The sequence below is a fragment of the Arvicola amphibius genome, chromosome 8 (genome assembly GCF_903992535.2).
Source record: "Arvicola amphibius chromosome 8, mArvAmp1.2, whole genome shotgun sequence".
In the NCBI taxonomy this organism is placed as follows: domain Eukaryota; kingdom Metazoa; phylum Chordata; class Mammalia; order Rodentia; family Cricetidae; genus Arvicola; species Arvicola amphibius.
Window position 1 is genome coordinate 16663665 of NC_052054.1, and position 25492 is coordinate 16689156.

Consider the following 25492-nt stretch of genomic DNA (forward strand, 5'->3'; position numbering starts at 1 on the left):
ACATTCAATGAAAGAATTAACAAAATTCCCGAAGAGTCTCACAGGAATGAGCTGTTTGAGCCTCTGCAGCTGTAGCGCTATTACCTCTGGTTAGACGAACCCACAGAGACAGATCTCTTTACTACAGATGGAAGGATGAACAGGACCTGATAGGAGCTGGTCCAAACATCTCCCATGGCCTTGCATCCTGTAACAACTAATCTTAGGAAAGAGAAATTGAGGACCAGTTGTTCAGTAGAAATCACTGGTAATGTCTGTCCTTTGTTTTCCTACTGGAAGCCATCTGACTCCTGGCTTGGCATCTTTAAAATGTCATCTTTCTACTGTCTACTTTCTGCTTATGAACTTTCTTCTTGTGATTGCTTTACAGATGTTCATGTTTCTACAAATATGTGCATGGCTACATTGTGTGGTTTTACATACAATTTTTCAGAGCATTTTCTCCTAACTATTTTACTTCTCAAGACCTGTGGAAATGCCTATTTCATTTGTGATAAAATAGCTGTAATACTCTCTTTGTTCTTGTCAATCTGTATGAATACATGTCAAAATCAGCATACAATTTTTCTATTTTGTTTTTTTGTTTGTTCATTTGCTCGAGAGGTTGATTGGGGTTTGAAACAGAGTTTCTCTGTGTAGCCCTGGCTGTTGATCTGAGGGTGCTAACCACTGGTAAGAAATGGAAATTTGATTTCACAAAGATGAAGCCTCACCACTCCGTGTTAAGTATATATTAATGTGTGTTGTAGGTAAAAAGGGCCAGCCCAAGAAAAACATCCTGACTAGAGCCAAAGATACACACTTTGACCCTGTAACCATAGCCAAAGAACGACACTCTGAACTCAAAACCAGTGCCTAAGAAGCACATTTCTGTTTTGCCTGTTGCCCCCACCTTGTCAGCACAGTCATTCCATCTGAGATATCGATCCTCGTGGGACTGAGCTGATGGGCGGAGAAATCGGGCGCTTAAGAGAAATCTCACACTGGCTCAGAATTGAGAGATAGACTGTTATTTATTTAGGGGGAAATCTTACAAAACCAGCATTCTCTGCTTGATTGGCAGATGGAGATGAGATCCAAAACAATCTGAACTAGCCAAGCAGGAACCAGGATTACAAGAGAAAGGGGCAGATGTGCTACTGCGTCCTGGTAAATAGTCTATGAGGCCACGCCCCAGCAGACAGGTAGTTACTAGCTGTAAACCTTCCCGCAGCAATGAGCAGCTACTACCCTTCTTGGGCTTTACAATCACAGCTAGCCATTGTTGGCCTGCAGTCTGAAAAGGAGATTAAATCTCTGACTACTGAGATCGACTGGCTAAGGAACTGTGGTCACTTAGAAGATCCTCCAAGTTTGGATCTGTTAAAAGAAGAAAATTTAAAATTCAAGTACAGACTGAATATTTTTCAAAGGAGTCTTCAGGCAGAAAGAAGTCAATCAACTAAAACTATGACTAGCATCAACAGCTGCCTACAGGATGTCCTTGGCTATGTCATTAAGGCTGCATATTCAGATTTAGACAGTCCTCCTCTGCTCATAACCCTAAGTCAGCAGCGCAGGTTTGGAGACCATCAATGTATTAGTGCAACGGGTATTTCTCAGATGCTCAAAGCAAAGGAACAGAAAGTTAACCCTAGAGGAATTGTAGATACCATTACCAAACTGCCACCAAACAATAGCTATATTGACTCAGTTGACATTGTGGGTCTTGGTTGCATTAATGTCCACTTGAGAAAGGATTTTGTGTCAGAACAGTTGACCAGTCTCCTAGTAAATGGAGTTCAACTACCTTTTCTTGGATAGAATAAAAGGGGTATAACTATAAAAGTTATAGTTGACTTTTCTTCTTTCAACATAGCTAAAAAGAGGCATGTTTGCCCCCTCAGGTCAACTATCATAGGAGAAAGTATGAGCCATTTTTTCAATTTGCTGGATACAATGTGCTAAGGTGAAATGATATGGGAGAGTCTTCTGTTTGTGTTGATTTCATTCGTTAATAAAGAAACTGCCTTGGCCCATTTAATAGGCCAGCCCTTAGGTGGGTGGAGTAGACAGAACAGGAAGAATGAAGTGAGGAAGAAGGCTCAGACAGTTGCCATACTTCTCCTCTCCAAGACAGATGCAGGTTAAGATCTCTCCTGGTAAGCGACCACCTCGTGGTGCTATATAGATTACTAAATATGGGTTAAAGCAAGATGAGAGAATTAACCAATAAGAGGCTGAAACTAATGGGCCAGGCAGTGTTTAAATGAATACAGTTTCCATGTAATTATTTTGGGTGGAAAGCTAGCCAGGTGGCGGGACGCAGCCCCGCTGCTCCATCTACAGTGAAACCATGTAAGAGATTGGGGGACCCAGTTTGGCATGCTCATCTCTCACTTACATGATCAATTTCCAGATTATCTGACAGTTTGACCTATTGGGAATCTCCGAGCCTTTTTAAAGGAATCTAAATACTGAGGAGGAATTTAAGGAGTGAGCCTATCAGTCTGTCATTCCACTCCAGAGTAAAAACCCAGATTTCATAAAGGCCTGGAGGCTCCTCTGTGATGTCCCCTGTGAAGAGTTTGATGAAATCTATGATGCATTGAACATCACTTTAATAGAGAGAGGAGAACCCTTCTATCAAGATACTATGAAGGATATTATAAAGGATTTGGAGTTAAAGGATTTGTTCAAGTGGATGATGACAAAAATTGTCTTCCTGCCTGGGTGCATTTTGTGCTTACCTGAGATTTTGCAAAAACATTTTTGATGACTTATTCTCCACACTGTGACTGTATATATATGAGCTGGCAACTACTTTCACAGAGTTTTCTGATAATGGCCACTGTGTAGAGAAAGATCAGCAGACAGAGAAAATATTGAAAGTGAACGAATGGCAGATGTTCCTGTGTGAAGCGTTTGCTGCTGTCAGAGCCAAGGGGTTTGAGATACTGGGAATAAAACCCGTCTAAAGGATGCAAACCAGACTGTAATTCACAATCCCAGAGAACCTAGACAACAAAGAGGATGCTAAGAGAAACACACATGGATGGATCTAATGTACATGGGAAGTAGAAAAAGACAAGACCTCCTGAGTAAATTGGGAGCATAAGGACCATGGGAGAGGTTAGAAGGGGAGGGGAGAGGCAGGGAGGGGAGTAGAGAAAAATATTTAGCTCAGTAAAAATAATAAAAGAAGAAAGAAAGAAATATACCTCTAAGAAGCCCTATATATGCCCAATGCCTGTTCAGTTTGCTACTGCCTTTCTCCACCCTGGCAAGACAGCCACTCTCTCCAGAATTCTTCCCTCCCAATAAATCTCTTGAATGAGGTTTGGATGAGATCTTTGCAGGAATAGAGCAGAGCAGAGAAGTAACAACATTTCACCTGAGCTGCAGCAGGACAGAGCAGGTCTGTAAAACTGGGGAAACCTTCCCCTGGAGGAGCTGAACTGTTATATTCTGGGGGACCAGAACAGAACTGTAACAACTTCATTGGGGAAACACGCCCCTGCCTAAACAGAGTTCATTTCCCTGGAGCAAGGCTGTAAGAGGCTATGCTGATATGCAAGCTATTCATCAGTGTGGCTATAGTATAGGGCGAGTTCAGGCACCCTCACCTCAGCTGCTCAAGGAGCAAGCTGGGGACATCTCCTTGGACACCTGGGAACCCCTTTAGAATCCAGTCTCTTGCCAACCCTCAAATGGCTCCCTTAATTAAGATATATACTTCCCTGCTCCCATATCCACTCTTCCTCCATCCCAACTGTCCCGTTCCCCCAAGCTCTCCCCATCCTCCCCTTCTCACTTCTTTCTCCCCCTCTCCCCTTAACCCCATCCTACCCCCCCAAGCTCTCAATTTTGCCTGGCAATCTTGTCTACTTCCAATATCCAGAAGGATAACTACATGTTTTTCTTTGGGTTCACCTTCCTATCTAGCTTCTCTAGGATCGTGAATTATAGGCTCAATATCCTTTATTTATGGCTAGAATCCACGAATGAGTGAGTACATACCATATTCATCTTTTTTGGATCTGGGTCACCTCACTTAGGATGGTGTTTTCTATTTCCATCCATTTGCATGCAAAATTCAAGATGTCATTGTTTTTTGCCGCTGAGTAGTACTCTAATGCGTGTATATTCCACACCTTCTTTATCCATTCTTCCATTGAGGGGCATCTAGGTTGTTTCCAGGTTCTGGCTATTACAAATAATGCTGCTATAAACATAGTTGAACAAATGCTTTTGTAGTATGATAGGGCATCTCTTGGGTATATTCCTAGAAGTGGTATTGCTGGATCCTGGGGTAGGTTGATCCTGAATTTCCTGAGAAACTGCCACACTGATTTCCAAAGTGGTTGCACAAGTTTGTATTCCCACCAGCAATGGATGAGTGTTCCCCTTACTCCACATCCTCTCCAGCAAAGGCTATCATTGGTGTTTTTTATTTTAGCCATTCTGACAGGTGTAAGATGGTATCTGATGAATACCTTGCATCTTACCATAGAACCTTCATCTGGCAATGAATGGAGATAGAGACAGAGACCCACATTGGAGCACTGGACTGAGCTCCCAAGGTCCAAATGAGGAGCAGAAGGAGGGAGAACATGACCAAGGAAGTCAGGACTGCGAGGGGTGCGTCCACTCACTGAGACAATGGGACTGATCTAATGGGAGCTCACCAAGGCCAACTGGACTGGGACTGATGGAGCATGTGATCATAGTGGTCTCTCTGAATGTGACTGACAAGGAGGGCTGACTGAGAAGCCAAGGACAATGGCACTCAGTTTTGATTCTGCTGCGTGTGCTGGCTTTGTGGGAGCCTGGTCTGGATCCTTGTCTTTCTGGGCCTGGATGTGGCAGGGAGGAGGACCTTGGACTTCACATGGGGCAGGGAGCCCTGGCTGCTCCTTGGACTGGGAAGGGAGGGGGAGGGGAGGGGGGAAGGAGGGGAGGTGGGGAAAGGGGAGGAGGTAGAGATTTGTGAAAATTATATAGTTTAATTTAAAAAAAGAGGCTATGCTGACTGTGACCTGTGGTATTCCTTGGCTTCAGATTGACAGAATACTTTTCCATTTCAGATGCAGCACTTAGTATTCCCTGGCTCCCAGCTGCCAGGACCTTTCCATTGGGGCTGCTGTGCTTATCTTGACACCTTCTCAAACCCACTACTCAGAGGGGACACTGTTCTGACACTATTAAATACTCTTTCAGAAAAGATTCTTTTTAGGTTCGGACTTCCCTTGTCAATCAGATCAGATAATTGACCTGCCTTTATTTTGTCCATGGCTTAACTGGTCAGTAAGTCCTTAAATGTAACCAAAAAATTGTACCTACTGACCTCAGAGCTTTGGACAGGGTCCAAGGCAGAACTGGACTCTTAAGTCGGCCTTCTCTAAAATAATTTTCAAAACCAGTGAAAACTGGTCCAACCTTCCCCCTGGTCCTTCTTACAGTGAGATGTTCCACCCAAAAGGCAGCACTCACTCCATGACATTGCTTTTGAAAGACACCTGTGGGGTTCCTACTAACACCACCAGCAGCTGCAGCAGAGGGTTGCTCCATGGGAAGCAAGCAGGAAGCCCAGTTTAAACTGACTCAGTGGCCGTGTTGGGTCAAACTTTAAAATTCTGACCCCCAGGTAGTTTATTTTAGGCATATTTAAGTACAGTTAAATTTAGAAAAATCTCAGTCTCGTGTCAGTCTCAGCAAAATTTAAGACATGGCTACCTAGAAATTCTTATCAAGTACAAGTGACATCTTCCATAAAGATAAGACACAAGATAAGGATCTAGGGTAGCTGTTGAGGTCTGGTTATACAGCAAGCTACTAACCATATCTGTTCCCAGCCTTCCGGGCAGAAATCAGATTATACATCTCTCTCTTCAAAGAGACAATCCTGTGAGGTTAATATTCCTGATTTCCCTAGTATTTATCTGTGAGTATAAGGGCCTACATATTCCATGTATCTCTCCAATTTCCAACCCCACCCCCAGGCAGGGTTTCTCTGTGTAGCCCTAGCTGTCCTGGAACACAATCTGTAGACCAGGCTGGCCTCAAACTCAAAGAGATCTGCCTATCTCTGCATCCTGGTATTAAAGGCATGTGCCACCATAACTGGGCCCCTTTTCTGTTTTACTTTATTTTTTTATTTATTTTGGTGTTTCATGACAGAGTTTCATTGTGTTGTTTTGGCTGTCCCAGAACTAGCTCTGTAGACCATAATAGCCTCAAATTCACAGAGTCTGACCATTTTGTCAGACCAAGGGTAAGCACAGAACTAAAAAACAAACAATGTCAACATAACTAAGTTTTAAGTTTTAAACTGAGGGGATGATGGCCAATTTGTTGTGAAGTAATAACCTATTCTAGGTAACTATAAGGTGAATGTTTTTGTATCTTATTCACAGATGTGCTTAAATTTTGCTGTTTTGTTTCCCATGAAAGTTAAGTACTCACTTAAGTACCGAATTATGAGCAGGAGAGGAGAAAGTCGTCCATACAATGAATGACCAATACCTCAGGAAATTTTATCAGAACCGGCTTACATGCTTATGTACAGAATATTGACATGTCGGGAGGCTATTCTTCCATCCTCTATGGTAGAATTTTCCACACATATCAGTTATTGATTGTTTGAGGTAGGAACAGAGAATAAAAAAAATGTTTTTCAGCATCAGGATTTAACGGAAGGGAGAAAAAGCAGTCCTTTTGGGGTTTCAAGACAGGGTTTCTCTGTAGGTTTGGAGCCTGTCCTGGAACTTGCTCTGTAGACCAGAGTTGGTCTAGAACTCACGGAGATCTGCCTGTCTCTGCTTCCCGGGTGCTGGGATTAAAGGCATGTACCACCACTGCTCGGCCATAAAAAAAAGGCAGACTTTTGAGTCAAGTATAATAATGTACTGTCCTTGAGGACTCACAGTAGAAGCAGGGAGCCCTGGCTGGAGAGCCCCCGCTGTTTTCATAGTCACACTTGTGCCCTAAGATTGTGCAACAGTCTATTTATTCTTTGTCTTGTATGAGTCGTAAAAATGGGGCACTTCAAGCTGGGCAGTGTGTGCATGCCTTTAATCCCAGCACTTGGGAGGCAGAGGAAGGCAAATATCTGAGTTGGAGGCCAGCCTGGTCTTGAGTGAGTTTCAGGACAGCCAGGGCTACACAGAGAAACTTTGTCTTGGAAAAGAAATATTGGAGGAGTTCATACTGGAAAGTTCCTTTATCCTTTAGTTACATTGTTCTTTGTACTAGAAGTTGGGCCTGTTTTAGTTTCCTCCAAGATGAGGTCAATGCTCTGAGGAGGGGTGGGAATGAGGAGATAAAACTAGGTGCTGGGGTAGTCTAGCCCCAGGGCTCAGGCAATGGAGGAGCCATTCTCTCAGTCAGTCGTGACAAACTGGGCAAGCAACCCTTTGGTAGGGTGCCCTGGGGAATCTGCTAGATCCTACTCGAGGTGGGAGGGAAGATAACTTTGAGCTTTTTTTCATTGAGCAAGGGATCCAGCAAGGAAGCAAGAGCAGCAAACAAGCAAGGCAGTGAGGGCAAGGAGGCAGCCTCAGCAGTGAGAGAGCTAGGAGGAAACCGTCCCCTCCCCCCAAGACTGGAGCTAGAATTCCCACACTTCTGTTTTCATGCTCCTTGCTACCCACAGCAATTCTCAGGCAGGTAGGAAGGACCACAGCTTCCTCTTCAAAGGTCCACATCTGAAGGGGAGGAGCATAGAAGTAATGAGATTGGTGAATAAGTGGGGTGGGCATGGCACTTGGTGAGTAGAGAGGGTCTGGGCGTGGCCATGCATATATTATGCTAACTCTAACTGTAACCTGCCTTGACATCAGCTGCTGGCAAGGATTTCATCCCGTCTCACTGGCTGAAGATTCTCTTGTCCAGGGACCCTGAGGGTGCAGCTGCCAGTGAGTGAGGTGATGGGACCACGTGTGTGGGAGCCCAGGACAATAGTGTCCTCACCTCTCGGTTCACATTTCGCCCTTCAAGCAAGCAAGAAAGGCAGGGAGCTGGAAGCTAAGAATCCACAGCACAGGTACAGGGAGTGGAGAGGAGCCAGGCAACACAGGCTCAGGGAGGGGAGCAAGGTAGCTCTGGTGGCATGGTGAGTGGGGTGAGGTCAAAGAGGGGATTGCAAGCTCTGAAACTGGAGTTACAGGCAATCATGAGCCACCACATGTCATTGCTGGGAATCAAATCTGGGTCTTCTGCAAGAACAAGTGCTCTTAGCCACCGCACCACCTCTCTAGCCCACGTGGTTCAGTTTAAACAATGGGCACATGAGTCAGGGTTTTTATGGGACAGCAGTTGTCAGCTTCTTGTTCATCTGTTTTGTTTTTATTAGACCAAGCCACATCTGGGTTTGCTAATCATCTTTCTGCATTCAGATTTTTTATGTTCTGTTAGCCATGACACCCTCAGCAGCAAGATTCAAGGTGGGCCCCTCCTACTGATCAAGGATCACTGTCCTTGATGTTACTGCCTCCTGACCACTCTACCCTATAGGATGTTTCTGTACCATACTTCTGGGCTTCCAAGTTAGAAATACAGTTCCCTAACCCCATCCCAGCCTTGAGTCATCATCATCCCTGAGCTTCCAGCAATGCTGGTGCCCTTCTCCCTGGTCCTTCTCACTGTGCTTCTCAGCAGGGTTGCTCCAGCATCCACAGACAGCATGGATTCTGCACGCTTCCCCTGGAATGTTTGCTGTTCTATCCACTCTGGCACACGCACTTTTCTGAAATTCATGATCATCTCTCTTCCACTACCAGACTGAATCAGCCTAGATTTTCTGTGTCCTGTGCTGTGGCTATCTTCTGACCAGGTCCAAATGGTGGTTGTATCTGTGTGAGAGAGTTGAGCATTGGTCCAACCTTGGAAGCATGTGGTACCCAGTGGGTAACAAAGGGCAAGTCATGTGGAGATGATCCTGGCTCATAAGCCAGAGGGGTCTTGACCTGTGGAGAAGTGATGGATCTATGACAGTGAAGCATGACGGTATTGTGTGTGGTTTGCAGGTCAGCCCACTGTACAGGCCACCATGCGTTCTCGGTATGAACACGGACAAAGTGTTGGTGCCTCCTGGAGATTTAACATCAGTGGGAAGTAAACTTTCCTCTAGCACACTCTAAATATGAGCTGGATAACAATTAGCCTTAAAGCTAGAGGCATCATGGATGAGCAATTCATAAGCTATCTCAAGATAATCTCCACAGCAGACAGCAGTCACTGGGCTCAAGAAACTCTTAAATCAACAGAAGGAAAAGCCATTTGATGGACTGGGTAGGAGATTTCCTCATGGTCTTCCTGTCTGAGATCCAGTGATGACCATGGGGAGCTCTCTTTCTCACCTCACCTCCCAGAGTTTCTCATTCCCTACTAACTAATGGCCCAGGCACTGCATGGTCTGCTAATCGGCCAGAAATCTGCATGCATCATTGTAAACCTCCAGCCTTTTCTGCCTTGCTTATAGCTGCCCTTCCTCCAGCTCCACATCACTTTGAGAGGCATCATTATCTTTCTTTGGTACAATTAAACACCACCAATTGAGCCACCATCCAGAAAATCCTCACCATATAGATATGTCACTTTGTTTGGTAGTTCCACAGACATCTGTTTTCTTTGTTAATAAAATAAACTCTGCAAGGACATCGTCCACACAGCTCCACTCCTCTCTCTACTCAGGAAATATGAACAGTTATTACACATGAGCCCCTCAGGCTGAGTGGGGAGAAGGTGTTGATAGAGGTGTATTTTTAGCTTTATCTTGAATTTTTCTGATTTTTTTTAAGGACCAACATCAAGGGCCCCAGTTACCACAAAGGTTACATCTTTCTCTCAACATCTATGCACCATGGACACCACCCAGCTTCCATCTAGCAGGCAGCTGCCAATAACAAAGGATCTGCCATCACAGCAGTAGTCATCCTCATCATCATAGTCCTGTCTGTCATTGTTTGCATTTGCATTTACAAGTGTGTGAAGAGGAAATCTTGTCCCCAAGGAGATAAGGAGCAGGCTGGGGTCTCACTCTGGCTCTTGGTAGGGTTAGTCTGCTGAGGACATGGAACAGGTGTCCCACTGGGTATGGGGGACGTGAATTCCAATCTTCATGATTCCATAGCAAGGGCCTTACCCACTGAGCAATCCTCCCAGCCCCCAACACTGACCTTTTGACTGTCTGGTTATCAGTTCAATACACTCAGACAATGAGAACTGAGCTTAACAAGCTTCTGAACACATCACTTGCATGCACTCCTGTCCTGGCCTTTAGAGGGACCCTTACCATGTACTCATCTCAAACACAATTGCAAAGGTGTTTTCACACAGCCAACTAGGACTTCCCTTTCTACTCTTTCTGCCTCGCTTCCCTCTGTGCCACATGCAACTGAGAGGCTGCTGGCCCCAAATTGGATTTTCTGAGAAGGGCTTGGGTGGTCTGTACTCAAAACCCCTTTCATTTGTCAGGGGTCATGGGACGTTGAGGTACAAGTTAAGCGTTGACTTGCAGACTTCTTTGTTGGTGCACGGGGCTAATTACTTTCAGTCTCATAGTCTGGATCTTTGGATCTCACTGCAAAACCTTTCCAGACAGAAACCTTCAGCTGCTCATGAACTGTCCCATCAACTGTCACAAGTCACAGAGGAAAGAGAGACCCATGGAGCGAAATGGAGAGTTCCTCAACCATGCCACCAAAATATCCAAGGAGGATAAGCCAAACACATAGTATTAAAAGCATTTACTAAACCAGACACACCCAAGAGTCAAAAATCTCTTAAAGATGAGCAAAGATGTGTATAAGAAAAACCTCTTTTCTAATCATGGCATGGCTGCTGCACTGCTGAACTCTCAGCAGCTCTGAGCACTTGCATGATCCCTGCACAAGAGCAGGCCTGTCAGCCTTCCCTTCATAGTGCAAGAGGGGCTCCTGAGTCTCCAGAGATCCCTGATACTCTATCTGCAGCTAATGGTGCTGTGGAGTGGAAGAGACAGATTCCCTGTGTTCTGCACCTCCACTCCAGACTGCAGGCCTGATCAGTGACTGGCTTTGTAAAGTTTGTCCTTCCCTACATTTCTACAGAGCGTCTTTTACACAGCCAACATCCACACACCCAGGATAGCCACAGCTGTGCAGACAAAGCCTGCCACACTATTCCACTGTCTGCTGATACCAAACCAAGACATAATCAAACCAACTTGATCTTATGAAAAGTGATGTTGTACCAGAGACTTGACCTGGGGAGATGTGTGTGTTCACACACACACACACACACACACACACACACACACACACACACTCACCCCAAAAAGGGAACCTCTGACAGAACAGAGTACCAACACTACAAAGGTCCTTCTTGGAGGAACGCTGGGTTTTCTTTGGGGTTGCTAACAGGGTTGTGGTGAGGAGTTACTTAGAGGAGCTGGGATGGATTCACAGCAGCTGCCTCCCTGCAGAGCCCACATCAGCCCAGACTGTGACTCAGGGAACAGCACAGCTGAAACTGCACAGCTTGCAGGTCTTGGACAGGTCTAGGATCTTCTCTGAAGCTGGACAGGGTCTCCTTCTACAGCCTGTGTGAGTCCCTCTAAAAGTTCTGTGTTTCTTTTTCTCAATCACAGGAAGTTGCTTAATTCCAGGTCTAAGCAGCCTTGCCCTTACTCTGAAGAAAGTGTTGCTATAAAAGGAAAGACTGAAAGCAACAAGTGAACAAGGCAGAGGACTTTCCCCCACAGACAGATTAAAGCCCAAAGTGTCAACTCTGCAGAGGACCCATGTTATTTGATTTCCAGTCCCTCCTTTGTTTATAATAAGTGAGATCGTCCTTTGGGTACAAAGTGACAACAGCAAACAGCTTTTTATGCTTTAAGCTATCTTTGCTTTCTTAGGAAGGCCTTCATCCCCCCAAACCACTTCACAGCTTAACACTTCTGTCTCCAACCAATGGGGAAAAAGCAGAAAGTAGAGCAGGGATGTGAAGTACAAAATAAAAACTCAGAGACAGTTTAAGTTAAAGATCTGAAAAAGAAAGCATCTAGCCACTGGCTCTTACCTCAACCTCAGTCTGAAATGGCAATCCTGCCTCCAGGACTTTCAGAATGAGACTGTGTCTGAGAACTGTCTCCTCCAGTTTTATAATCTGTTCTAGGGCTGAAATTAAAGGTGTGCACCACTGGGATTAAAGGCATGCACAGCCCAATTTCTACGGCAACTAGTGTGGCTACTGGGATTCAAGGTGTGTGTTATCACTGCTTGGCTGTAAGGCTGACCAGTGGGGCAGTTTTACTTTCGCAATCCCTAGGCAAGCTTTATTTATTAAAATACAACTGAAATGCCACTACAGGGTTGTGTCCATAAATACAGATTTCAATATAAGTTATATTGCACAAAAATTGTTTTTAAGACATACAGCCTCGCACTCAAGTTTTAACACAACAGACATTTCCTTCAGAATAATTTGTAAATCAAGTGGCCTTGTTTAGGAAGGGCTTTTGGAGGGGGAGTTTCAGTTTTCAATTACTGGACCATGACTATTATGAGGACTAACACAAGAAAAGTTTGTGGGTTTTTGTTGGTGGTGGTGGTGGTGGTGATGGTGGTGGTGGTGGTGGTGGTGGTGGTGGTGGTGGTGGTGGTGGTGTGTGTGTGTGTGTGTGTGTGTGTGTGTGTGTGTGTGTGTGTGTGTGTGTTTTGAGACAGGATTGCTTTGGAGCCAGTCCTGGTACTTGCTCTTATAGACCAGGCTGGCCTTGTACTCACAGAGATTCGCCAGCCTCTGCCTCCCAAGTGATGAGGTTAAAGGAGTGTGCCACAAGAAAGTTCATTTTTAAGCCACCAAGTAGAGTTTAAAGAATATAAAGTATAGAATATTGTGGAATATTAGTTAAAGGTGTATTACATTCTTATATGCTATGGAATATTTGTTTAATGGTACAAAGTTGTGCTGGATTCTTTTATGTTGCATTTTTTAAACTCTGTGAAACTACCTAAAACATTTGATTGGTCTAATAAAGATGTAAACGATCAATAACTAATCATGAGAGAGAAATTGGTGGGGCTGGCAGGAGAAGAAAATAAATGAGAGAGAAAAGAAGGAAGAAAAGGAAAGAGGACACCAGAGGCCAGCCACACAGCCACACAGTCAGCAATGGAGTAGGAAGTAATGAAAAGAATATAGAATAGAGAAGGTAAAAGTCCATAGGCAAAAGGTAAATAGGATAATTTAAGTTAAGAAAAACTGGGAAGGTAATGCTAATGCTGTGCATCCAGAAGAAAGAATAAATCTCTTATGTATTTATTTGGGAGCCAGGTGATGATTCCACAAAGAACAAAGGATAAAAAAGACCAACTACAGTGGACAGTTTAAAAGTCATGCTATAAAATAAAATAATAAAAATGCTACCTGATAACCATAGCAATAAATACAAAATCAGTAGCAGGAAGATTTGTGGGAAACCCTCCACCATTTTAGTGCTGAAGAACATGCTTCCATAGAGCAATGTGTTAAATAGAAAATTCATAGGAAAACTAGGAAATATTTTAACAGGTTTTAAAAACACAATGTATGTTAAAAATAACCAGGCTAGCTAAGAGTAAAACAATATTTATTTATTAAAAGGGGAAAACTCATGAACCAGAAAATGAGAAATCCAACCACAGCAATATCCTGAAGGAAAAGGCAGAGAGAGAGAGAGAGAGAGAGAGAGAGAGAGAGAGAGAGAGCGTGCTCCTGGGGGTGCACACATTTCTCCCTGGGTCCCAGGAAGCCTTGTCTTAACTAAGACGCACCTCTTAAAGACGATTGGCTAACAAAGTTCCCCATCATCTCCCCCTTTTGTATAAACCAGAGCAATCCATACACAATGCAAAATTATACACAATAGGAACACATATTAAACATAAAATTACAAACAACATAAGCAATATTAAGCAAGGAACATATAATAAATGTTTTAATAAGCATTTTATTTCAGGGAGTCTAAGTCTTGTTTTTTTAATTTATTTATTTTCCCATTCAAAAATTTACACTTCCTTCCCTCCTCTCATTCCCCTCCAGCTTCCCCACTCACCCTCCTCCCTCCCCCTCCCTCCTTAAGAGGGGACAGGGAACCCTGCCCTGTGGGAAGTCCAAGCCCCCCCCATCCAGGCCTAGGAAACTTTGCATCCAAATAGACTAGGGTCCCAAAAAGCCAGTACATGCAGTAGAAACAAGTCTCAGTGACTTTATCAATGGCTTCTCAGTCAGCCCCCATTTTCAGCCACATTCAGAGAGTCCAGTTTGATTGCATGCTCATTCAGTCCCGGTCCAGCTGGATTTGGTGAGCTCCCATTAGAACAAGCACACTGTCTCAGTGGATAGACCAACCCCTCGAGATCCAGACTTTCTTGCTCATCTTCCCCTCCTTCTGCTCTTAACTGGACCTTGGGGGCTCAGTCCGCTGCTCTGATGAGGGTCTCTGTCTCTATCTCCATCTGTCGCCGGACGAAGATTCTATGGTGATATTCGAGATAATCATCAGTATGATGGTGGGGCAAGGCCAGTTCAGGAACCCTCTGCTGTTCAAGGACCTAGCTGGGGACATCCCCGTGGATACCTGGGATCCCCTCTAGAGCCAAGTCTCTTGCCAACCCTAAAATGGCTCCCTTAATGTGGATATCTTCTTCCCTGCTCCTATATCTGCCCTTCCTCCATCTCCACCCCCCACTCCCCAAGCACTCTCCAGTCTTTCCCTTCTCCCTTCTCTCTACCCCTCTCCCCTTTCCTCAACCCTACCTCCATATATGTCAAGTAACATATAAAGGTAAACCTATCAGAATTACACCTGACTATTCTATGGAAACCATGAAAGCCAGAAGGTCTTGGAATAGATGTGCTACAGAAACCAAGAGACCATGGATACAAGTCCAGACTACTATACCCAGCCAAGCTTTCTGTCACCATCAATGGAGAAAACAAGGTATTCCAGGATAAAAACAAATTTAAACAATACTTAGCCACAAACCCAGCCTTACAGAAAGTAATAGAAAAAAATCACAACCCAAAGAACCCAACAACACCCACAATATCTTAGACATCTACCAACACTTCACAAGCACAACCCAAAGAAGGGAAACACACAAACTCTACCAAAAAAAAAAAAATAACCGAAGTTAACAACCACTGGCCATTAATATCACTTAATATCAATGGTCTCAATTCACCTGTAAAAAGGCACAGGTTAAAAGAATGAATACAAAAGCAGGATCCAACATTCTGCTGCTTACAAAAAACACACCTCAACCACAAAGACAGACATTACTCAGCGTAAAGGGTTGGGAAAAGGTTTTTCAATCAAACGGACCTAAGAAACAACCCAAACACCTGTGTGTGTGTGTGTGTGTGAGAGAGAGAGAGAGAGAGAGAGAGAGAGAGAGAGAGAGAGAGAGAGAGAGGGAGAGAGAGAGAGAGAGATTCTCATTTCGGTTTTTGGTTTTCATAGATGGTTGGTTCGATTGTGATGACTTTATTGGCATGGGGAGCCATGGATGCTTTGTACTTGTTACCTTGGTCAGGGGATTTTTGCCCTGCAAAACTGACCAAGGGGGACCTGTAGTGGTTACAGACATCTTAAGTTCGCCTGGGGGAGAGCAAAGTTTGGCCCTTAGTTGTAGCTACCTAGTCCCTTTAGACTTGGAATTGGACGACCCCAGTTAGCAGCTCTTTGTGGGAACCAGTGCTGATCAGAAATTGAGAGTGTTGTGAATCAGAGAACAATTAAGTGGGAGTTTTCAGACCCTGTAATTTCCACTTTTTCTTGCTTATATTAAAAAATAAATCCTTTTATTCTGAGATTTGAGATTCGCATACCTCAGAAAAGGAAATTTGTTTAACAATTTCCATGGTCTGTATCTTTCGCTGCTTACTCCCCTCTAAGGAGTCATAGCAAGTAGCTTAATTTGGAATGTTAAGGAGAAATCAAACAAAACTTTTGCTTAAAATTTTGTAAAAGGTGAAAAAAATTAAATTTGCTTTTTCTATGAGCAGATCATTTTGTTCTCTGATCCATGTAATTTCAGGTGAACAAGTTATTCACCTAAATATATATTCATAAAATATTCTCATTTTAAGAATGTAATTTTGATTCACTGAGTAAAAAGTTACTTCAGGGATACTTTGAAAATGAGTTACATACCTGCTTCTGAGTGTGAATACTGTTAAAGAATCTTGAATATTAAAGGTGAAAACCAGAGAAATAACGGTTATGTCAAACCACCCTTGTAACTGCTGCCTGTCTGTCATACATACAATGAGAGAGACAGGTGGCCCAGGCTGGTGTTGAACTTATATCTTCCTGCCTCAGCATCCCCAGTGCTCGGGTAGCAGTACTCTTATTTACAATGAGGAATTTTATTATGCAAACCTAGAATATGGGGATGATGTAAATGATTAAAATTAATTTCTCCTCATGTGGAACAGGTTGACTTTATTCTAACACACAGAGCAATGCCATGTGGAATGATGTATGTTGAGTTTGAATGTATTACAGATGTGAAGGCTTAAGGAGAGGGCTGTGATTTTTTTCTTTCTTCCTTCCTATTCCTCTTTTAATATCAATGCTAGATCCTTAGGAGAATCTTCAGGTGCACAGCAGTTATGAAGGCCACCAGACCATTCTGTCTTCCACCACCGCCTCGAGGGAAGAGTCACTTGTTGTGACCAATTTTTCTTATACCAGGAATGCCAAAAACTGGCTGCATTTGGAAATCAAGGAGAGTGTGTGCCAGGGTTAGTAAGAAACATAAAAAACCCTAAGTGTGTGGGAACTGCTTTGAAAGTATAAACAAGTAGACACCAGGTGTGCTTGAAAATTGAGGAAAAATGAGACTGTGCTGGTGTGTGTGTGTGTGTGTGTGTGTGTGTGTGTGTGTGCGCGCGCGCCGTAGGGTGTATGCATGATTTTGCTGTGGGTGCATGGCATGGGATGATCAGAGATCAGCTGGTGTTTTCTTACCTTCCTGTATTGCTCTTCACTTTCTTCTTCATCTTCTCCCTGACCCCAACCTGATTGTTCTGACTCACTAATTGGCTAGATTGGCTAGCCAATGAGCTACCGGGCTCCTTAGGCTTCCACCCTCCCTTAAGTGCTCAAGTTAGAGATGAGGGTGTTTTTGTGGGAGTGCTCAGGATCTGAACTCAAGTCTTCCTCTTCATGCTTTTGTGGTTGTCACTTTAGTGAGTTGTCTCCACAACCCTTTATTACTGGATTATTTTCTGTTTTGACAGGGTGGATGGGAGAATGTGTTCTGAGGCAGGGTTTCTTTGTGTAGCCCTGGCTGTCCTGGAACTTTCCCTGTAAATCAGGCTGACTTCTCACTCACAGAGATCCTCCTGCCTGGGCCTGAGTGCTATGATTAAAGGCCTGTACCACCAGGGCCTGGCTGTTGTTGATTCTTAATTAGCATTTCAGCACCCCCTTTTCTACTGACAGCAGTTTCTTTCTTTTGAATTGAAAAAGTGAAAAAACAAGAACAACGAGGTTATGAATGGCGGCCTTTATAAATATACAAGGATAGGGAAGAGCAGGGAACTTTAAATGTCTTCGGAGTCTGAGCTACAATTTTGTGCTAAAATTTATGGCAGTATGGGGCAGGGGAGTTAATTAATTAACATGTAATGGACATTTAAGTGTCTCCTATGGATTAAATCCAAGAAGGCATTACTTACTTCTGCCAGATACCATAGCTTAGGGATATAGAGTAGACTTGTGAGTTTTTGAAAACATTCCTATGGGGATATGTAGATTTCTTAAAATATTTATTTATTTATTATGTATACAATATTCTGTATGTGTGTATGCCTGCAGGCCAGAAGAGGGCACCAGACCCCATTACAGATGGTTGTGAGCCACCATGTGGTTGCTTGGAATTGAACTCAGGACCTTTGGAAGAGCAGGCAATGCTCTTAACCGCTGAGCCATCTCTCCAGCCCCCGGATATGTAGATTTATATAGTTTTTGTCTCTCTTTGTTCATTTTGCGGGGGGGTGCTACCTTAGCCCCAATAAATAATCCAGGACCTACGTTTATGAGCCCAACCATTTCATGGGGAAAACCACAACTGTATTAGAATATCTAAATAATTCTTTCTGTTATTTATTCTGTTTCTACTCTTTAATATTTCTTTCTCTTTTTCCACAAGCTTTTTTGCCTCCTCTGTCTTGAGTACTAAAGGGTTTGCTAATTTTGCTGGAGAGATGGCTCAAAAGTTAAGAGTCCTGGTTGCTCTTGCAAGGGTCCCGAGTTCAATTCCCAGCATCCACATGATGGCTCACAACCATCTGTAGTGAGATCTGGTGTCTTCTTCTGGTCTGCAAGCATACATGCATGAAGAGCACTGTACACATAATAAATAAATCTTTAAAAATTAGTTTGCTGATTCTCATTTGGTAGAAGCAAGAAAAAAATGAAAATTAACTTTCCTTTTAAATTTTATTTATTATTAGTATTCCTCTGTGTGTGTGTGTGTGTGTGTGTGTGTGTGTGTGTGTGTGTGCACGCGCGCATCATATTACATGTGTGGCAGTCAGAGGACAGCTTTGGGGTTACTTTGTCCTTTCCATCTTTTTATGGGTTCTGGGTATGGAACTCAGGTTGTCAGGCCTGAGTAATAGATGTCTTTAACCACTGAGCCATCTCACTTGCCCAAGCCTGATGTGGGAGTCCCCTCTGTGTGCTGTGATTACCATTAATTAATAAAGAAACTGTGTTGGCCTGTTGACAGAACAGAACTTAGGTAGGTGGGGAAGACAGAACTGAATGCTGGGAGAAAGAAGGGTGGACTCAGAGGGACACCTTGGAATCATCAGAGACAGAGGTTGGAATTTTCTCAGTAAGCAACTGCCACGTAGCAATACACAGATTAATAGAAACGGGTTAAATTAAGACATAAGAGTTAGCCAATAAGATGCTACAGCTAATAGGCCAAGCAGTGATTTAAATAATACAGTTTCTGTGTGATTATTTCAGGTCTAAGCTAGGCAGACAGCTGGGAACAAATAAGCTCCCCTCCCCCTCCCCCTACTCCCACCCCCGCAACATAAGCCTTCATTTTACAGCGGAGTTCACTATCTTTTGCAGGTCATCTGTGGATTACAAGTGAAACTGAATAGGACCAAAATAAAAGGAATTGTAAACAGTGGTTTATTGTCATTTTCTGCTGTGCATTGACATAATTAGTGCAGTTAATGGAATTAATAAATGTAGTCCTTGGACATATGTGGGTGATCCTGCAGACACAGTGGACAGGAACAGTCACCAGGCTGTGCAAACATGAGCACAATTCCAGGGAGAGGAGACCCGAGCTTGCTGGAGTAGTCAGTGCAGTACCTGTGTGCTAAGCTGAAGACAATGCTTATTAGTCTCTATTTGAGCAGCCAATGCTGCTGTGGATAGCAAGCTACAATGGGAATGAGAAAGCTGAACTCTGTCATCCAATATAACATCTTGAAAGAGTTACTGGGTGTCCTTCAGTCTCGATTTTCCCCTCTGGAAAATGGGGATGTCAATACTGGCCTTTCTTCTTCTCTCTCTCTCTCTCTCTCTCTCTCTCTCTCTCTCTCCCTCCCTCCCTCCCTCTCCCTCCCTCCCTCCCTCCCTCCCTCCCTTCTTTCTTTCTTTCTTTCTTTCTTTCTTTCTTTCTTTCTCCTTTTACTTTTCTGTAAAGGAAGGAAGTTTTGAGACCTGTAAAGAGGTCTTCAACTGTGTGGTGGTCATTTGACCATCACTGTCAGCAGGCTTCATGTCCAACAAGAGTCAGACTGTTTAGTGCAGAGCCAGTGATTCAGTCCCTGGCTTCATAGTATGATAACTTATATACCTATCAAAAGTTCCTAGCAGTGTGCTTCTTTTACTTCACTTTCCTTTCGTTCTTGCCTTTTTGTTTTTTGAGACAGAACCCTGGATTTGTAGTTTTGACACTCACTATATAAGCCAGATTGACCTGGAACTCACAGAGAAACTCCTACATTTGCCTCAGGAGTGTTAGGATCTAACTCCTGTACCATCATGCCTGGTGTTGTCTGACTGTCTTTCCTTATTATTTAAATTTTTCTTTAAATTTATTTGTTTATGTTTATATGTTTATGGTGGTGCATGCCTTTCATCCCAGCACTCAGGAGGCAGAGAAAGGTGGATCTCTATGAGTTTGAGGGCAGCCTGGTCTACAGAGAGTATTTAGGACAGCCAGGGCTACACAGAGAAGCCCTGTCTAAAAACAAGCAAACACAAAACAGATTTGTTTATTTATTTATTTATTTATTTATTTATTTATTTATTTAAATGTGTAATGGTTTAGGTAATAATGCTGCAGTTCCCTGCAGCAGGCAGCAGGTCCCGAGACCATGGCCGGCCATGAAGGCAGCCAGTGCCAGGTGGGAGCCCCTGAGTGGTCCGGGGGTGCCACAAGGGGCAGCAAGTTTTAGGCAGAGAGCCCCAGCCCCAGCACAGAGTGAGGTTGGATATATAATTAGTGGGTTATGGGGGAGAAAGGGGAGAAGGAAAAAAAGGGGGAGAACAGCAGAGAGAGAGAGAGAGAGAGAGAGAGGATGGGGAGAAGGGGAGAAGGGAGAGAAGGGAGAGGAAGAAGCTGCCTCTTTGAGAAAGAGACTGAAAGGAAGGGACTCAGACTGGAAGCTGAAGATCAGCTTGCCTTGGCAGACAGGGGAGGGAATGGGTGTGGCTTTTCTCTTAAAGGGACAGGACAGGCCATTACAAAATGTATGCATGCTTTGCTGCATGTATATCTGTATACATCTGTATACCACATTTGTGCTTGGTGAACTCCAAAGTCAGAAGAAGGTGTTGGATCCCCTTGGACCAAAAGTGGGTGCTGGGAGTCTAACTCAGGTCATCTGCAAGAGCAACAAGGGCTCTTGACTGCTGAGCCAGTTCTCCAGATCCCATGTCTTTTTGAACAAATATGTTCAGTGTTGAACAGAAGAACAGAACTCTATCATGTTGCTGGTTGTAAAGCCTGAACTTTGTCCCAAATGAATAGAAGGGCTAAATGAAATAAATGTTTAAAAAATAATGCCTGCTGGTGGGAATGGTAGGGGGAGGGAAGTGTGGATCAGTGTGAAGGGAGTTTGTTTACTGTCATTAACATTTTGGTGGTGTCCCCAGAGTCTGCCTGGAAAGAAGGGTGAGAGAAAAGGTGACTGGGGAGGTAGTAATGGGAGTCACTGGGGAGGGTAAGAATTGATTCCTGAGAATGACTGCTTTGAAGGAAAATTTTAAATAAAACTCTGTTGTAGGTGGGCCCAATCCCTGCGTTCAGGGGCGTGGCTGCTCCAGCGGGGTAGCCATGCCCCTTAAATAGGATTGGGGAGCCGGAAGGCGCCCCGTTCGTTTGCCCCGCGGTCACTCCGCTGGACCCTTGGTTCTGTAAGTTCCCTTATCTCCCTTTGTATTAAACTTGAATAATTATAAAAGGACTATTTTTGGTTATTTCCAATCTTCGCCGCATCATCTGGCGCCCAACGTGGGGCACGAACCCACGACCCTGAGATTAAGAGTCTCATGCTCTACCGACTGAGCTAGCCGGGCGGGTGGATCCGGCTCAACTTTAATTAAGCTGATTGAGCCGGAGAACGCATTTTTTTTTAATTATTATTATTCCCACGCCTCCATTCGGAGCAACGCAGTATCCTTTACTGTGCCGGGCCGGCAAGTCGCCCGCCAAATCGTTTGTGAAGTTCTTGCAGGGAACCGAAGCCCCGCCCCGCCACTTCGCCGCTGCTTCCACAGCTACGGTGCTCTGCGCGGAACGCCATCTTTGGTTTCCTACACACGTGAAACTCGGGGCCCTACGCCATCTAGTGGCAGACAACGGTAATTACAGGTAATTTTTCATTTGATTAAAAATCAACCGTTCGGATTGACAATGTCCGACAATATCACTATTAACGGATTCTATAACTTGTTCAACTACACGATGACTGAATTTTTGAGCGATACAGATGTGGTTTCCCTTGGCTGGATATTTACAGGGTTTGGTATCTTCTTTATTTTTGTTTGTTTCATTACAACGTGGTTGGGAAATAAAAAGGAGATAGAGTCCTTACAGGCAGGAGCTAAAAAACTAAACAAGGACATAAATGGTTTGGAAAACACTAATAAACAGCTTGAAAAGATGGTTGCAGCTCTCGAGGAAAGGGATAAGAGACTTTCCTCTGAGATGGCTTTGTTACTTGAGAAATTTGGAACTTTCGAGGAGAAGTTTGAATTTCATGAGGAAAGGAATAACAGATCTCTCTCGGAGATGACTTTATCGCTTGAGAGAAAAATGCAAGGTATGGAGTCAGGAACAACGGATCTGAATCATAAGTTACAATCTCTGTCGGTAGGAACTGAAACATTATCTGAGGAGATTCGAACCGTTAAATGTATTAACAAGACTTTATCAAAGAGCTATGAAAGATTGCTGGACAGAATTTCAATACAAGATGGCACCATTCATGCCATGAAAATTCTGTCCAAGGATGAGACGTTATCGGTATTGGACAAACTTCATACCCTTGAATCCTCTATGAAAGCCTTGGAACATAATACTGGGCAAGAGATTGAGGCATTGCAGAAGGCAATGGTAAATAGATTTGAAAAGATCGAGGAACTTATGGACTCTCATGAACAGGAGCGAATAGTACAAAAGAAAGTCCCAACCCCATCGAATAGAACTCTCCGGGATAGCTTCAATAGAACTCTACCTATTTTCCCAGTAATAACTACAGAAAAGGTGACTGGTTCTAAAAACCCTAAGATCACCAAGGAATATACATGGGAACCTATCCGTATGAATGATCTGAAAGAAATTAAACAAGCTGTTATGAATTTTGGGATGCATAGCTCCTTTGTTAAGGAGATGCTAAAGTCTTGGTCCCTTACAATTAACCCAACCCCTAGGGACTGGTTGGACCTAGTCTCAGCTGTGTTAGAGAACGGTCATCAGTTGAGCTGGAAGTGCATGTTTAGACAAGAGGCCAGGCTTTTAGAACAGCAGGAAAGATCAAAGGGAGTTGACATCACCCTAGATCAAATTATGGGTGAAGGACTTTATTCTGATCCTCTAGAACAAGCTAATTATGATGAACACACTCTATCCATATGTACTACCGCAGCCTTGAAGGCTTGGGACAGGGTTCAAGACCCAAGACAGAGAACGGAATCATATATCAGAGTTAAACAAGATCCGAGAGAACCATTTGTGGACTTTTTACATAGACTAACTAAAGCTGTACACATAGGGATATCTGACCCAGAGGCAAGGCAGGTAATAATTGAGTCCTTGGCTTATGAGAATGCCAATGTAGAGTGCAAAAGGGTATTGACGCCCCTAAAGATCAGATCAGCACCCCTGGAGGAATGGGTCTTACATACAATGAATATTGAATCGAATGAGCTTCACGCCCATCACGCCCATCACGCCCATCACGCCGATAAGTGGGTAGAAGATGCCATTGCCAACGGTACAAGAAGATATCAGAATACCAAATGTTTTAATTGTGGCAGAATAGGACATATGAAACGGAATTGCAGACAAAGGACTTACAGAAATAATAATAATAATAATGCCTTTGCCAGGAATAACAGGAATAGAAGGCCTCAGCCTTCAGGGTTATGTAGGAGATGTGGGAAAGGCAGACATTGGGACAGCGAATGCAAATCATCAAGAGATAGGCAAGGAAATCCGTTGCAGGCGGGAAACGCCATGGGGGGCCTCTCGCAGGCCCCCATGGCGAATGTGGTCCAGTCATTTCCCGTTACAACGGAGAACATGCCTTGTCAGGACAATTAGAAATCCCCATGTCTGCTGTTGGAAGCGAAAATAGCCCAAGAGATGAATTACGTGTATTTTGGCAAACTTCTATAAGTGATCAAAGACCAAAGTTAAGAGTGTGTGTAAATGGCATTTTCATTACTGGCCTGCTGGACACAGGAGCGGATGTTAGTATCATTACTCCAGAATCTTGGCATCCGTATTGGCCACTACAGGATGTAAATGTTCGACTTTTGGGAATTGGGACCCTATCTCGAGTAAGGCAAAGCACTAGATGGGTCGAATGCATCGGTCCTGAGGGACAGATAGGAAAATTAAGGCCATATGTAGCTAATATTGCAGTAAATTTATGGGGTCGTGACCTATTGCAGCAATGGAATACTCAAATTAACATTCCTGCTGCCTCTAGAGCATATATTTCTGAGGAAAACATCAAAAGGTATTACAGATGGCGAAAACCAGCCATTCGGGCTGTACAAGAACACAAACCAATGGATGCCCCTCCAGAACCACCAACGGCCCTACCTCTAAAATGGTTGACTGAGAAACCGATATGGACAAAACAATGGCCTTTATCTGAGGAAAAGTTGCAAGCTTTAGAACAGCTAGTACAAGAGCAATTGGATGCTCGACATATAGAAGAATCTACCAGCCCTTGGAATTCTCCTGTATTTGTGGTTAAGAAAAAATCTGGTAAATGGAGAATGGTGACGGATCTCAGAGCTATAAACAGGATTATTCAACCTATGGGCTCTCTGCAATCTGGACTTCCTTTGCCTTCTCTATTACCAAAAGGATGGCCTCTCATAGTTATTGATTTGAAGGACTGTTTCTTCACAATACCTTTACAAGAAAAGGATAGAGAAAAGTTTGCCTTCACTGTACCTACTTATAATAACTCTCAACCTACCAAGAGATACCAGTGGACCGTCCTCCCACAGGGCATGTTGAACTCTCCTACCCTGTGCCAATACTTTGTGAATCAACCATTACAAATAATACGCAAGATGTTTCCCAAATCCGTTGTTTATCATTATGTCGACGACATATTATTGTCTGACTCAGACATGGATACCTTAGAGAAACTGTTTGAAGTGGTAAAAACAGTTCTACCTAAATGGGGATTACAGATTGCTCCCGAGAAAATTCAGAGAGGAGATTCTGTTGATTATCTAGGTTATAGAATAGGTTTGCAAAAAATTAAGACACAAAAGGCACAAATTAGGAGAGATCAGCTGCATACTCTTAATGACTTTCAAAGGTTGTTGGGTGACATTTCCAGCCTTCGACCGGCTGTTGGGATAACACCTGATATGATAGTTCACTTAAACAAAACCTTAGATGGAGAAAGAGACCTAAACAGTCCCAGAGAATTAACAGCTGAAGCAGAAAAAGAACTGACAATGATTGAAGAAAGATTGCAAGAAGCACATGTGGATAGGGTGAATCCAGAACTCAGTAGTATTCTCGTTATATTGCCTTCAAAAATTTCTCCTACAGGAATTCTAATGCAAAGAGATGATATTATTTTAGAGTGGCTCTTTCTACCTCATAAGCCAAGTAAGAAATTAAAAACCTATGTGGAAAAGGTTTCTGAACTAATCATAAAAGGTAAATTGAGACTTCGCCAACTAGCAGGCATAGACCCAGCAGAAATCATAGTGCCTTTCACCGCTGATGAGATACGAAAATTG

The 25492-nt window shown here is 43.6% G+C and overlaps 1 non-coding gene and 1 pseudogene across 1 annotated transcript; one reads left to right on the plus strand and one right to left on the minus strand.

The window, feature by feature from the left end:
- Positions 1-1215: 1215 nt before the first annotated feature.
- Positions 1216-8461, plus strand: LOC121677284 (annotated as a pseudogene).
- Positions 8462-21495: 13034 nt separating this feature from the next.
- On the minus strand, positions 21496-21568 carry Trnak-cuu. Its single transcript has one exon. It is a non-coding gene; the product is annotated as a tRNA-Lys (tRNA).
- Positions 21569-25492: the final 3924 nt, after the last annotated feature.